At 42.8% G+C, this 12,740-nt stretch overlaps 1 protein-coding gene across 1 annotated transcript in view; it reads right to left on the reverse strand.

Annotated features, from left to right (window-relative positions):
• Positions 1 to 12,740, reverse strand: part of NCOA2 (nuclear receptor coactivator 2) — a gene marked incomplete at its 3' end in the record, with an annotated part of 153,156 nt that overhangs the window by 80,464 nt on the left and 59,952 nt on the right. The window lies entirely within an intron of this gene.

Consider the following 12,740-nt stretch of genomic DNA (forward strand, 5'->3'; position numbering starts at 1 on the left):
GAAGTGCTGCTTCTCCAGAGGTTACACTGCACAAATGAGGTGGACAGAGAAAACGAGGAACATTCACTCTGGCACCACAACTCCTCATCTGCTCGCATCAGGGTACAAAATGGATGTTCTGAAACAAGCTTGGTATCCAATTTTCTGGCTAAATACCAGGAAGTCATTTTTGGTCTAGACAGCAACTTTCTATTTTCTTGGGATCTTTTATCATTTTTTTTTCCCCTGACAGGAAAAGCAAAGCTGCCTTGAACATGTACATCATCTTCTGAAATAGGGATCTACAAAAAATATTCTTCCCAGGAACTAAGCCCCGATGTCTCAGGATATCTTAAATTCAACGGATAACATGCTTACCCAATTCCCTCATCACAACTTCTTCCAAATGGCACAAGAAAGCAAGAGTAAGCAGTGGGGCAGCAATACGTTTATTCTATTCTATTTATTTATTTATTTATTCTATTTTTCAACTCCACTGGGAGACGATGGCTTTGGAGCTCAGCAGAAATCTGGATTTCAATTCTAGTCTCAACTCTTGCACTTAAACCCTAGGTGCCCCTTCTGTAAAATGGAGTTAATAAGTAAACCTACCCTACGGGGTGTTGTGTGGACGAAGTGGGATGATCGTGTATGTCAACAGTAGCTCCCAGCCCAGTCAGCACCCGACATGTGTGAGCCCTCATTTTCATTGTGGATGCTGACCCTTTTGCTTCTGACCTCATATATATTACAAACTTTGCTGGCATATAGGGATAGATCTGTTTTGTAGGACCAGAAGCTGATACGATTAGAGAGAAGGGATTCTCTTTAAGAATACAAAATTAAGTATAATTCTCATTTTTTTTTTTTCCTGTGGTACGCAGGCCTCTCACTGCTGTGGCCTCTCCCGTTGCGGAGCACAGGCTCCGGACGCGCAGGCTCAGCGGCCACGGCTCACGGGCCCAGTCGCTCCGCGGCATGCAGGATCCTCCCGGACCGGGGCATGAACCCGCGTCCCCTGCACCGGCAGGCGGACTCTCAACCACTGCGCCACCAGGGAAGCCCTCTCATTCTTTTTTATAGACAATGAGAAAAGAAACAGTAGATACTAGAGCTTTGAAGAAGATTCAGATTTCTTCTTCTGAGATCTCTCTAGACAAATTATCTGAAATGCCTATGAAGAAGTGCTTCCTGACCCAAATGCAGTTTCCTCATCAAGAACATGACTTCACAAAGGTCAGTGCAGGAAGAGGCCCTGAGTCTTAAGCTTCACTAGCTTAGTGGTAATTCTGCCTCTGAAAGTATACAATGTAAATTCACAACATATTTCCTATGTATTTTATGTTGCTCATCTTCCTCTTGGAAAAATGTGAATGCTCTGAATACAGATCAACAGTATTCAGAAGATTTTCATGTCTATGAGAGATTCTTTTCTCTGGTCAACAACACCTTAGCATCTTTTTCTTTTCTTTCTTTTTTTTTTGGCCGTGCTGCGCAGCCTGTGCGATCTTAGTTCCCCAACCAGGGATTGAACCGGTGCCCCCTGCAATGGAAGTGCAGAGTCCTAACCACTGGACCTCCAGGGAATTCCCAGCATCTTTTTCTTTTCATCCTTTGATGCTGAGATAACTAGAAAAAGACAATATTGAAGATATTTATCAGGAATCAAAGAAGCCTGGTTAGAAATGCATAGTGTTTAGAACACACAGGAGCCTGGATGAGAGGCACTTATAACCCAGAAGGGCTGTTTGTTGTTATAGTTTGTCAATCTACAATGCTTCATAGCCCTTGACTGCAGCCTCCATAAGATTTAAGATATTTAATGAAGTCACACCTAATCCCCAATCATCAAAAGCTCTTCTGAGAATAATATGTGTTAAAACTACCCTTAATGACACAGCAGTACCTATTATAAATCTTTATTTTGGTTTTGAGTGTGCTGCTTTTGGAATCTCTCTGTAGATCAACATTTTCTCTCATAATAAACAAAGGTAAAGTTGAAGACTTGACCACCATTCTCAGAGGTAGGTATGGAACACAGTAGAAAGAGCACAGGCTTCAGAATCACCAGCTTGTCATTTGCTAGGTTTTTTTTTTTTTTGCAGTACGCAGGCCTCTCACTATTGTGGCCTCTCCCGTTGCGGAGCACAGGCTCCGGACACGCAGGCCGAGCAGCCATGGCTCACAGGCCCAGCCGCTCCGTGGCATGTGGGATGTTCCCGGACCGGGGCACAAACCCGTGTCCCCTGCATCGGCAGGCGGACTCTCAACCACTGTGCCACCAGGGAAGCCCCTCATTTGCTAGTTTTAAGGCCTCAACCTTGCTAACTGTTTCTGCAAAGCAGTTTCCTTATCTATAAAATAGACCATGGTATCAACCCTGAAGGAGTCTGGCAATTGGGTAAAGCAGGGATAGAGAAAAGAAAAGAGCAGGCTTCCAGAAGGGATGAAAAGGTAGCTGAAAATAGTATGTATGGATATATTTATATAACATGTCTTTAATACTGCTGAAGAAAAAATACAGTAGCCTTCGATATAAAGAATCTGATTCTTAATATCAACCTTGGGCCTCCCTGGTGGCGCAGTGGTTGAGAGTCCGCCTGCCGATGCAGGGGATACGGGTTCGTGCCCCGGTCTGGGAGGATCCCATATGCCGCGGAGCGGCTGGGCCCGTGAGCCATGGCTGCTGAGCCTGCGCATCCGGAGCCTGTGCTCCGCAACGGGAGAGGCCACAACAGTGAGAGGCCCGCGTACCACAAAAAAAAAAAAAAAAAAAAAAAAAAAAAAAATCAACCTTTATCTATCTAAACATTACCCACATGGTAGACTTCAATATATTCTTAGAGATCAAAAAAGTTTTCTTTCCTACCTTCTCTGTTATCCCAGTTTCCCTTATAGCTATATCTAGCTATACGTATATATCGACATCCATCTATCTGTCATAGCACTTACTGACTTGCTATAATCATTTCTTCTTTTTCTTAGACCCAAATGCCAGCTTTATCACTTATTAAATGTAGGCACAGGCCAGGCTGGATAGCCACAGGTCTCCCTCTAGGGTGAGTTCTCACATCAGGGAGAAGGGAATAAACCTTTGCTGAGGACAAGGTACTCTAAATAGGCCTTAATGATATTTATTCATGAGTCCCTGGATTTAGGGACAGTGTTTTGCTTCTCTTTATATCTCTGGTAACTCGCACAGTATGTGACACATAGCGGGCATCCAGATATAATCGTGAGTTAATAAGAAATCGTCATGTTTAAGTACAGTCGTGGCACGGTCCCTGGTCATTTCCAGACGACACCACTGGAATTTATTTCATGTGGTGCTGTTTCAAACAGACACAATAGTTAATGATGGTCCTTAACTGCCTTCTATCTTTCTTCCCTCCACTATTCTATTCACACCTTCTTGAAGCATCCGAAGAAAATCTGAATTTCATGTTGCTTTGACATTTTCTCTAAACCCTAGTTTTTGGCAATTATTTTATATAAACACTTATTAAGCATCTCATATGTGCAAGGCTTAGGGGAAGGATATAAAAATGAACAAGCTGGGAATTCCCTGGTGGTCCAGTGGTTAGGACTAGGTGCTTTCACTGCTGAAGGCCTGGGCTCAGTCCCTGCTCAGGGAACTAAGATCTCTCAAGCTCTGCTGCGAGGCAAGAAGAGAAAAGAGAAGAAAAGAGAAGAAAAGGGAAGAAAAGGGAAGAAAAGGGAAGGGAAGGAAAGGAAGGAAGGAAGGAAGGAAGGAGAGAGAGAGAGAGAGAAAGAAAGAAAAAGAAAGGAAGAAAGAAAGAAAGAAAGAAAGAAAGGAAGAAAGAACGAACAAGCTATGGTTCTTCCATCAAAGTGTTTACATGGTCACAGGGAGATGTTTTTTTTTTTAAGTTTAAACTATTGTATTACGTGCCAAAATGAAATACGTATTTTACCGAAAAATGAAAACACCAGCTGTGCAGCTTTGGGTTAAAGAGTAATTAAGGCTTCAGGTCTGCCTAGAAGAATGGCTAGACAGGTAATAGCAGGTGACAAACCCAAAATGGTGAGACCAGATGGTGGAGGGTCTCGAACACCATGTGAAGACATTTTACTTTATTTTGTAGGCAGAAGAGGCTCACCGAAAGTTTTTGGAACAAGAGTTACATATCTAACACATTTTTAGGAAATCAATGTTGGTAGCAATGGGGATGAACTATAGAAGGTAGAGAAGCAGAGATGAGTTAAGGTAACAAAAGATGACTTAAAATAGGGTGCTGAGAATAAAAATGGGAAATATAAGGGGTGGAGATAATCACAGGACATGCTGAGGACCTGACAGAGCTGACTGGCTGGCTGCATATGGTGAAGAGGGAGAGGAGGTCGATGTGACCAGGACCCAGGTTTCTAGCCTAGATGAGCACAAAACAGGTGGTGCTGGCATGGCCTGAGACTGAGCACAGGGAACTGGACACACCATTCTGCTAAGGAGGCAGAGGAGAGACTGAGTTGTCTGGGATATGGGGCACCCAGGGGCGATGCTACCAGGTGGCTGGAAATCTGGATGCGGGATGAAATGGCAAGGTCTGGGGAGTGGGGACTGGGGAAGGCCCTCACTGGGCATCTGTGCAATGAGAGGCATGGAAAGGCCTGAGATCTGAAGCTGACAGGACGTAGCACAGATGTGAAAGCTGAAGGGTGGAAACAGGTAAAACCGATGAAGGAGGGGATTTAGTTGGGGACAGAAAGAAGGTCAAGAGATAGATGAGGAAGGGAAGCCAGTGAACGAGCATGGAGAGAGTACAGACCAAAAGTAGAAGTGTTTTGAGGACAGCTGGTCAACAGTGACACAGCTACTTAAGTGTACACTTCAAAGTGGTAACAATTTTATGTTATGTATATTTTACCACAATAAAAAATGGTTAAATTAAAATCAATTCTCAGGTTAAAGTTAATGGGTATCCAGAGTCTTTTTTTTTTTTTTTTTTTTTTTTTTGCGGTACGCGGGCCTCTCACTGTTGTGGCCTCTCCCGTTGCGGAGCACAGGCTCCGGACGCGCAGGCTCAGCGGCCATGGCTCACGGGCCTAACCGCTCCGCGGCATGTGGGATCTTCCCAGACCAGGGCGCGAACCCGTGTCCCCTGCATCGGCAGGCGGACTCTCAACCACTGAGCCACCAGGGAAGCCCCCAGAGTCTTTAATCAATAAGTTATTATAAGCACACCGGCAATTCTTATCTTCTGTGACTTATCGTTCGCTGTCACATTCTTAGTAAACAAAATAGGATTCAAGATCTGATGTGCTGATAAGATTAACTCTGGAATAAAAGCTAACTAACAACTGTAATAAGCCTCAAAACTGCAGAAGGCCAATTTTCACTCAACTCTGCATTTGCGGGAAAGCATAAGCTGTAAGGGTCTCCATTTCTTACCAACAAAGCTAAGAGGAAGAACATGATCATTCTTTTCCTGGAAGTATTACTTTGAAAACACCGGGCAGGGGTGATAGAAAAGATGAGAGGATTAAAAATGGACTCCTACACTTATTAGGAGAGATAAATGACTCAGTAATTAGGAAAAGGTGAACATTTTCTAAGTAGAAATGAACTAAACTATTTCAGAGTGAAGAGCAGTCATAAGAGGAGGAAAGAAGTGGGGATTGCCTCGATCTGCTCACCCCACGACTACAGACAACAGATAACAAGTCGGATGGATGAAGGCCATACTTCTTCTTCCTTGCCTGGAACCTATATAAAGAGGTTTAATGTAAAAGGCTTCAGGGAAAGAAACATTCTTTAGGGCAATGTGAGAGCTGGCTAAAGCGAGGGAAAATGTCTAAAAGGGAAATCTCAATGCCATTGTGTTATTTCTCATTTTCTTACTGATTTCAGATTTGCCTCAAGAGATCTTCCTTGTACCTCAGAACCTCCTCCCCATATGCTCAGCTTTTATGGTCATGTTTGATGCCCTAAACTATCCAGCAATTTATGATACTAAGACACTTGACTATAAAGGCATTCAGCGATGTCATATGGAATTAGATACTTATTCTTTTCAAAGTGTCTCCTTGCAAAAGATACTCAACATCGTTAATCATCAGGGAAATGTAAATCAAAACCACAATGAGATATCACCTCACACCCATTAAGGTGGCCACTAGCAAAAAACCAGAAAATAACAAGTGCTGGTAAGGATGTGGAGAAATTAGAACACTTCTGCACTATTGGAAGGATTATAAAATGGTGCAGATACTATGGAAAACAGTATGGAAGTTCCTCAAAAATTTAAAAATAGAACTACTATATGACACAGCGACCACCCTGCTGGGTAAATATATTCAAAGGTATCGAAAACAAGATCTCCAAGAGATATTTGTGTATCTACATTCACTATGGCATTATTCACAATGGCCAAGATGTGGCAGGAATCTTAATGTCCATTGATGGATGAATGGGTAAAGAAAATGTGGTATATATATAAAATGGAATATTATTCAGCCTTTGGAAAGAAGAAAATCCTATCATATGGTATAGCATGGATGAACCTTGAGGATACTATGCTAAGTTAAATAAGCCAACCACAAAGACATAAATACTACATGATTCCACTTATTCATGAGGTATCTAAAGTCATCAGAGTTACAGAAACAGAAAGCAGAAGGTGGCTGCCAGCAGTTGTGGGGAGGGGAAATGGCAGCTGGTCAATAGGAATAGAGTTTCCATCACACAAGACAAAAGATTTCTAAGTCTGTTGTACAACAGTGTGCACACAATTAACAATGCAACAATGTACGCTTAAAAATTGTTAAGAGGGTAAGATTATGTTATATACTTTTTGCCACAATTAAAAACTCATCAAACCAGAAAAAAAAAGTCTCCTTGGAAGGACCTATTAAAATAGTTGCCTGTATAATAATTTATTACTGTATAGTCCATCTCAGTCTGAAAATTAACTGGACCTGAAGCACACAAAGGCAGCCACATTTCCCGCTTCCTCGTGCTACCAGCGCAACAGGTTGGAGAAACAAAGAAAACCCAAAGAACAAAAAAACGAAGAAAAATCTACTTTAAAGCCTACATCAACCAGAGAATGGCAATAAAAAGAAGAGTCAAATAGTGGTATTTAGGCTCTATATTTTTAATCTATTCCTATATTAAAATCACTACACATAAATTTGATTGTATTCAGCCACTTCTAATCTTAAATAGTGAATTATACACACACACACACACACACACACACAGTGAGTAAGTTATAATTGGAAACTCTTGTTATCTTCTCCTTACAACACTCCAAATATTTAATTCACTTCTCAAAAATTACATCATTATTGCACCCCAATGTTCACAGCAGCACTATTTACAACAGCCAAGACGTGGAAGCAACCTAAATGCCCACTGACAGATGAATGGAAAAAGAAGATACGGTACATATATACAATGGAATACTACTCAGCCATAAAAAAGAATGAAATAATGCCATTTGCAGCAACATGGATGTGCCTAGAGATTATCATACTAAGAGAAGTCAGAAAGAGAAAGACAAATATCATATGGTATCACTTGTATGTGGAATCTAAAAAAGTGATACAAATGAACTTATTTACAAAACAGAAATAGACTCACAGACATAGGAAACAGATTTATGGTTACCAAAGGGGAAGCGGGGGATAAATTAGGAGTTTGGGATTAACAAATACACACGACTATATATAAAATAGATAAACAGCAAAGACCTACTGTATAGCACAGGGAACTCTATTCAATATCTTGTAATGACCTATAATGGAAAAGAATGTGAAAAAGAACGGATATATGTATCTGTATAACTGAATCACTTTGCTGTACACCTGAAACTAACACAACACTGTAAACTAACACAACACTGTAATTTACACCTGACACTAACACAAAACTGTAATATACTTCAATTTTTAAAATTACATCGTTCTTCAAACTAAGAAGAATGAATAGATGTACACTTTAGCTCATGGAAATCTAAACGTATATGACAAAATCTTTAGATATAAGTTGTTTCAAAACCAATATATCCAGTATCTGCACAGCACTAGCATAAAGTGTGACTATGCTTTCTATTTGTTATATATTCTAGTCGGATACAATACGTCTATTTAAAATCGTTAGGGAACATATTCCACGTTAATTAAAGATCATAATAAAAATAATTATTAAAAAGTAGAAAAAAACTCAGCACTCCCTCAGGATTTCAAAATATACTCTAGGTGACAAGCCATGTAGATCTGTCATCCTTATCTTCTCTTAAGATAAGGAGCTAAACTTAACCAGAGTCTATGAAAGTTAAAAGTTCACCACCCAAATGTTCCTTAAGACACAAGTGCACTTTAAGGAGACAAACTAAAATACTGTAAATACTATTCGTGGGCTTCCCTGGTGGCGCAGTGGCTAAGAATCCGCCTGCCAATGCAGGGCATACGGGTTCGAGCCCTGGTCCGGGAAGATTCCACATGCCGCGGAGCAACTAAGCCCGTGCACCACAACTACTGAGCCCACGAGCCACAACTACTGAAGCCCGCGAGCCTAGAGCCCATGCTCCACAACAAGAGAAGCCACCGCAATGAGAAGCCCATGCACCACAATGAAGAGTAGCCCCCGCTCACCGCAACTAGAGAAAGCCCGTGCACAGCAACGAAGACCCAACGCAGCCAAAAATAAATAAATAAATAAATTTGTTTAAAAAAATGTATAAAAAAGATATTATTTGTTACAAGAGAAGTTGTAATTTATCAACCCTGTATAAGAAAGAGAATGCACTCACCCAATTGTTAGAATAAAAACTTCAAGTTCTTTAACTTAGGCTGCTCTTCCCCCCAATATAAAGCCATTATACAAGGCTAGATGAAGGCTGGCATCAGAAAAATGTGACAGATATTTATTTTATATAAGACAAACACTGTGCTCAGAACTGCGGCAGGTGTGAGTGATGCATTAGATACAATCTCTGCCATCAAGGAGTCTGTCATTCAACTGGGGAAGAAAAAGAAAAGCCCACAAAAAACCTCATCAGAATAAGATTAGATAGGACAAGAAATGATAGGAGGTTCAAAGGACATGAGTCTGTATTGGTTGGGAATTAAGAAGTTCTTTGTTTAAAAAAGCAGCCTTTGAGATGGGCCTTGAAGAAGGAACAGTAGGACTCTACTGGGAATAGACAGCAACAGGGAAAGGGAGGCATTCCAGAAAGGCAGGAAAGAGTCCCAGTGACACAAAAGAAGAAACACACAAGTCTGTGGTAGCAACAATTCGCAACAGGGTAGCAGTCTTAGGGTAGACACACTGATGAGACGGGATACAGGAACACAGCACTGGGCCAGACGGTCAGACGTGGGGTGTTGGTGAAGGGCCCTGGCCACTGGAGGTTCTACCCTCCTCCAGCCTGGATGCCGTCTCACGGTGCTCTATAAGCCTACCCCACCCCAGTGGCCTATTAAAGGTGGGTAGTGGTCAACCAGCTGAGGGGGACGAAGAGAGAAGCATTCCAGGCAGCAGGCACGGAGGCCAGGAAATGCGTGAGTGGACTTGGCGGCATACCCCGTGGGCGAGGCGATGGAAGTTCAGGGGGTTTGTGGGGTACGGCAAGGGGGAGGATGGCACGACCACACAGGGACTTGGATGCTGCGGTGAGGTTCTTCTTTGGGACTTTGTCACAGGCTCCTGGCAGGCAGGGAAGCTGGGGCAGACGGATCAGCTGGCGCCCTTTCAGGGGGGTTTCCTCGAGCATCTTCAGCCGATTCTCGCCGAGGAAAGGCCTGGTATGGCTCCCTTGGGCACAGTGGAAAATGCAGACACTCCCAAGCCCCGAGCGGTAGCAGAGGCAGCGGGTCGGCAGCGGCGTACTGACGCACCTCCCGTGGACCACTCAGGGGAGGGTGGACGTGCGGGGCGGGCGGGGCGCGCTCAGCCCAAGGGCCCTTATCTACGTGCCCACAGCTGCCAAATGACTCTGCTTTTAAGTCATTAGTGAAAATGCCATAAGAAACTATAAAATTTTATACTTAAAAATGTCTCCACCTTTGTGTTTGGACTTGCACACGCATGCTTCTGAGGATGTTTACCAGCCTTCTCTATCTGCCAGGCTCTCTGTTGGCCTTTGCGGGTCTTACTGCCTTTTTATCTGTCGTTTTTCCCCTTCACTTCCTCCGGCTCCTTTTAAGTCCCCTCAACAGGTTATAAAAATAAATGAAAGGCTTTTTATTTTTTTTAAACATTTTTTGATGTGGACCAATTTTAAAGTCTTTACTGAATTTGTCACAACATTGCTTCTGTTTTATGTTTTGGCTTTTTGGCCCCAAGGCACGTGGGATCTCAGCTCCCCGACCGGGGATGGAACCCGCACCCCCTGCATTGGAAGGCGAAGTCTTAACCACTGGACAGCCAGGGAAGTCCCATGAAAGTCTTTTGAAATAAAGTATTGTTTCTTGTTACAGATGAATGAGACATTTTATTGTTCTCATGTTTTCACTTAGTTTTTTCTTCTTCTTCTTCTTGTTTCTTTAGTTATGTGCCTTCCACTCCCCGCCCCCAGGAATCAGCCGCATTAAAAAAAAAAAAAAGTTTCCCCTTCCTAGTACAGGGTATCTCTAGAGTCTGGAGACCATAGTAGGCGAGGTCAAGTGAATTCTGCTGGAGATAGTTAGGACTCTCTCATTTTACGTCACCTTCTCCAAATTTCAAAATTGCTTATGGTCCTGCGCTGACTGTCCCATTTGGCTCTGACCTGCCCTCTTCAGCCTCAAATCCAACCAAATGCTTCAGTCCATCTTACTACATCTTACTGTAGCTGAACAGTCTGACTTCCCCCCGGCCCCTGCTCTCTCATCTATTAGATCTTACACTTACAGCAAGGCCCACGTCAACTTCACTGTCCTCCCTGAAGCCTGTACCAGCATCGGTAATTACACTTATTCCCACTGTCCCTGTGTTCCACAGCTGCCCGTGTACAAGCAGACTTCGCTCCAGATGAGTGAACGCTCCAAGGAAAAGAACCAAGTACTTACTGACTGCTGGATTCCTTCCCCCTTAGTGAATGCATAGTATGCCCTGCATACAGTATTTACTCAGTAAAAATTTTATGGAATGAATGTTTGCTCTTGAGTGAGATCAATACAGACAGCAGGGTGTCCGAATTTCTTTCCCTAACAGTACAAGGTGAGCAAGAAAACAAGCGATGCCTAACTTCCATTAGAGTGTGGAAGCCAGTTTAAGTCTTGAAATGAGAGCTCATGTCATAAATTGTTAAAATCCTAAAGCATTAGAGCACATTAAATTATTTAAATCCTCATCTGAAAGCTGTTAAATACAAAAAAACTTCCATATACTTAGGGAAGAAAACCAAAAACCAAAAAACCCCAAACCAAGGGGCTCCTAGGAGGAACGAAAGTAAGAATTCCACCCTGCTCACTCATTTTAAGGATTTCATTAATAGTATGAGCCACTAATCCACATGAAAATACAAAAGTGAACTATATGCATACCAGGGGGAAAGTATTTTATTTTCATTAAAAACTGCAACGTCAAGGACATACTGCTGATCACAGGTGATATTCTCAAACAAGGAAATAAAATTTGCTTTATCTCTAGATGCATGGAACCCTGTAACAGTTTCAAATCTTCAAGAGTAAGCTAGGGGGCTTCCCTGGTGGCGCAGTAGTTGAGAGTCCACCTGCCGATGCAGGGGACGTGGGTTCGTGCCCCGGTCTGGGAAGATCCCACTGGGCCTGCGCGTCCGGAGCCTGTGCTCCGCAACGGGAGAGGCCACGACAGTGAGAGGCCCGCGTACCGCACAAAAAAAAAAAAAAAAAAAAAAAAAAGAAGCAGAAGCTAGGGCCGGATTCGTTCCTGTCTTGATGTAAGTAAGGATGAAATGAAAAGTGCCATGACTCCAGCCCTCTTTAGTTCTCCTTAAAGGTTCTTGAAAAATGTCACTCAGGTAACAGGGGCGAGAAGGAGCCTACAGGGTGCAGCAGGGGCAACAGAGCTGGGGGAGGGGTGCAGCCAGGGTCACGCCAAGCACATTTTTTTTGGCCATGCCACCCAGCTTGCGGGATGATCTTAGTTACCCGACTGGGGACTGAACCTGGGCCCCGGCAGTGAAAGCACCAAGTTTTAACCACTGGACCACGAGGGAACTCCCCAGGCACTACACTTCTGAGTTCTGTCTCTGAATGGATAGTTTTGATAGCTCTGTTTACTTATTTCTGTATTACAATAAAAAGAGTCAACATTGTCAGAATATTAAGGTTTACAACCATAACAGAGAAAACATCCGAAAACGACTTGTTTCCTTATCAATATTGAATCCTTAGCAAGAAAACCTAGATTCATTTGGATGAGGACTCCAAGTCCAGATGTCAGAAACCATGGTGAGAAGAGCAATAACTACTGCTAAGTCTCCTTACCTGCCAAGCACTAGACTAAACCCTCTATAAACACGTTGATCACAGTCTCCACACGAGCAATGTGTAGTGGACGTTATCATCCCCTTTTTACAGATTAGGAAGTAAAGGCCCAGAGATGTTGGGCTATTTAGACACTGTGGTGAAGAGAGAGACCGCGTTCATCTGATTTTAAAGAACCCTCGTGCTCTTAATAAGCTCATTATATTGATTAACGTATTCTGCCAACTGAGTTTGGTGCTCGCGCTGGTCTATTACACAGTCTACACTGCTGGCCCACTTTTACATCCGGCTGCCTGACTTTGTCCATTTAATTATCGTCAGCACCTTTAGAAGAACAGGATGAAAAA

Source organism: Hyperoodon ampullatus (assembly GCF_949752795.1).
Source record: "Hyperoodon ampullatus genome assembly, chromosome: 17".
Classification (NCBI taxonomy): Eukaryota; Metazoa; Chordata; class Mammalia; order Artiodactyla; family Ziphiidae; genus Hyperoodon; species Hyperoodon ampullatus.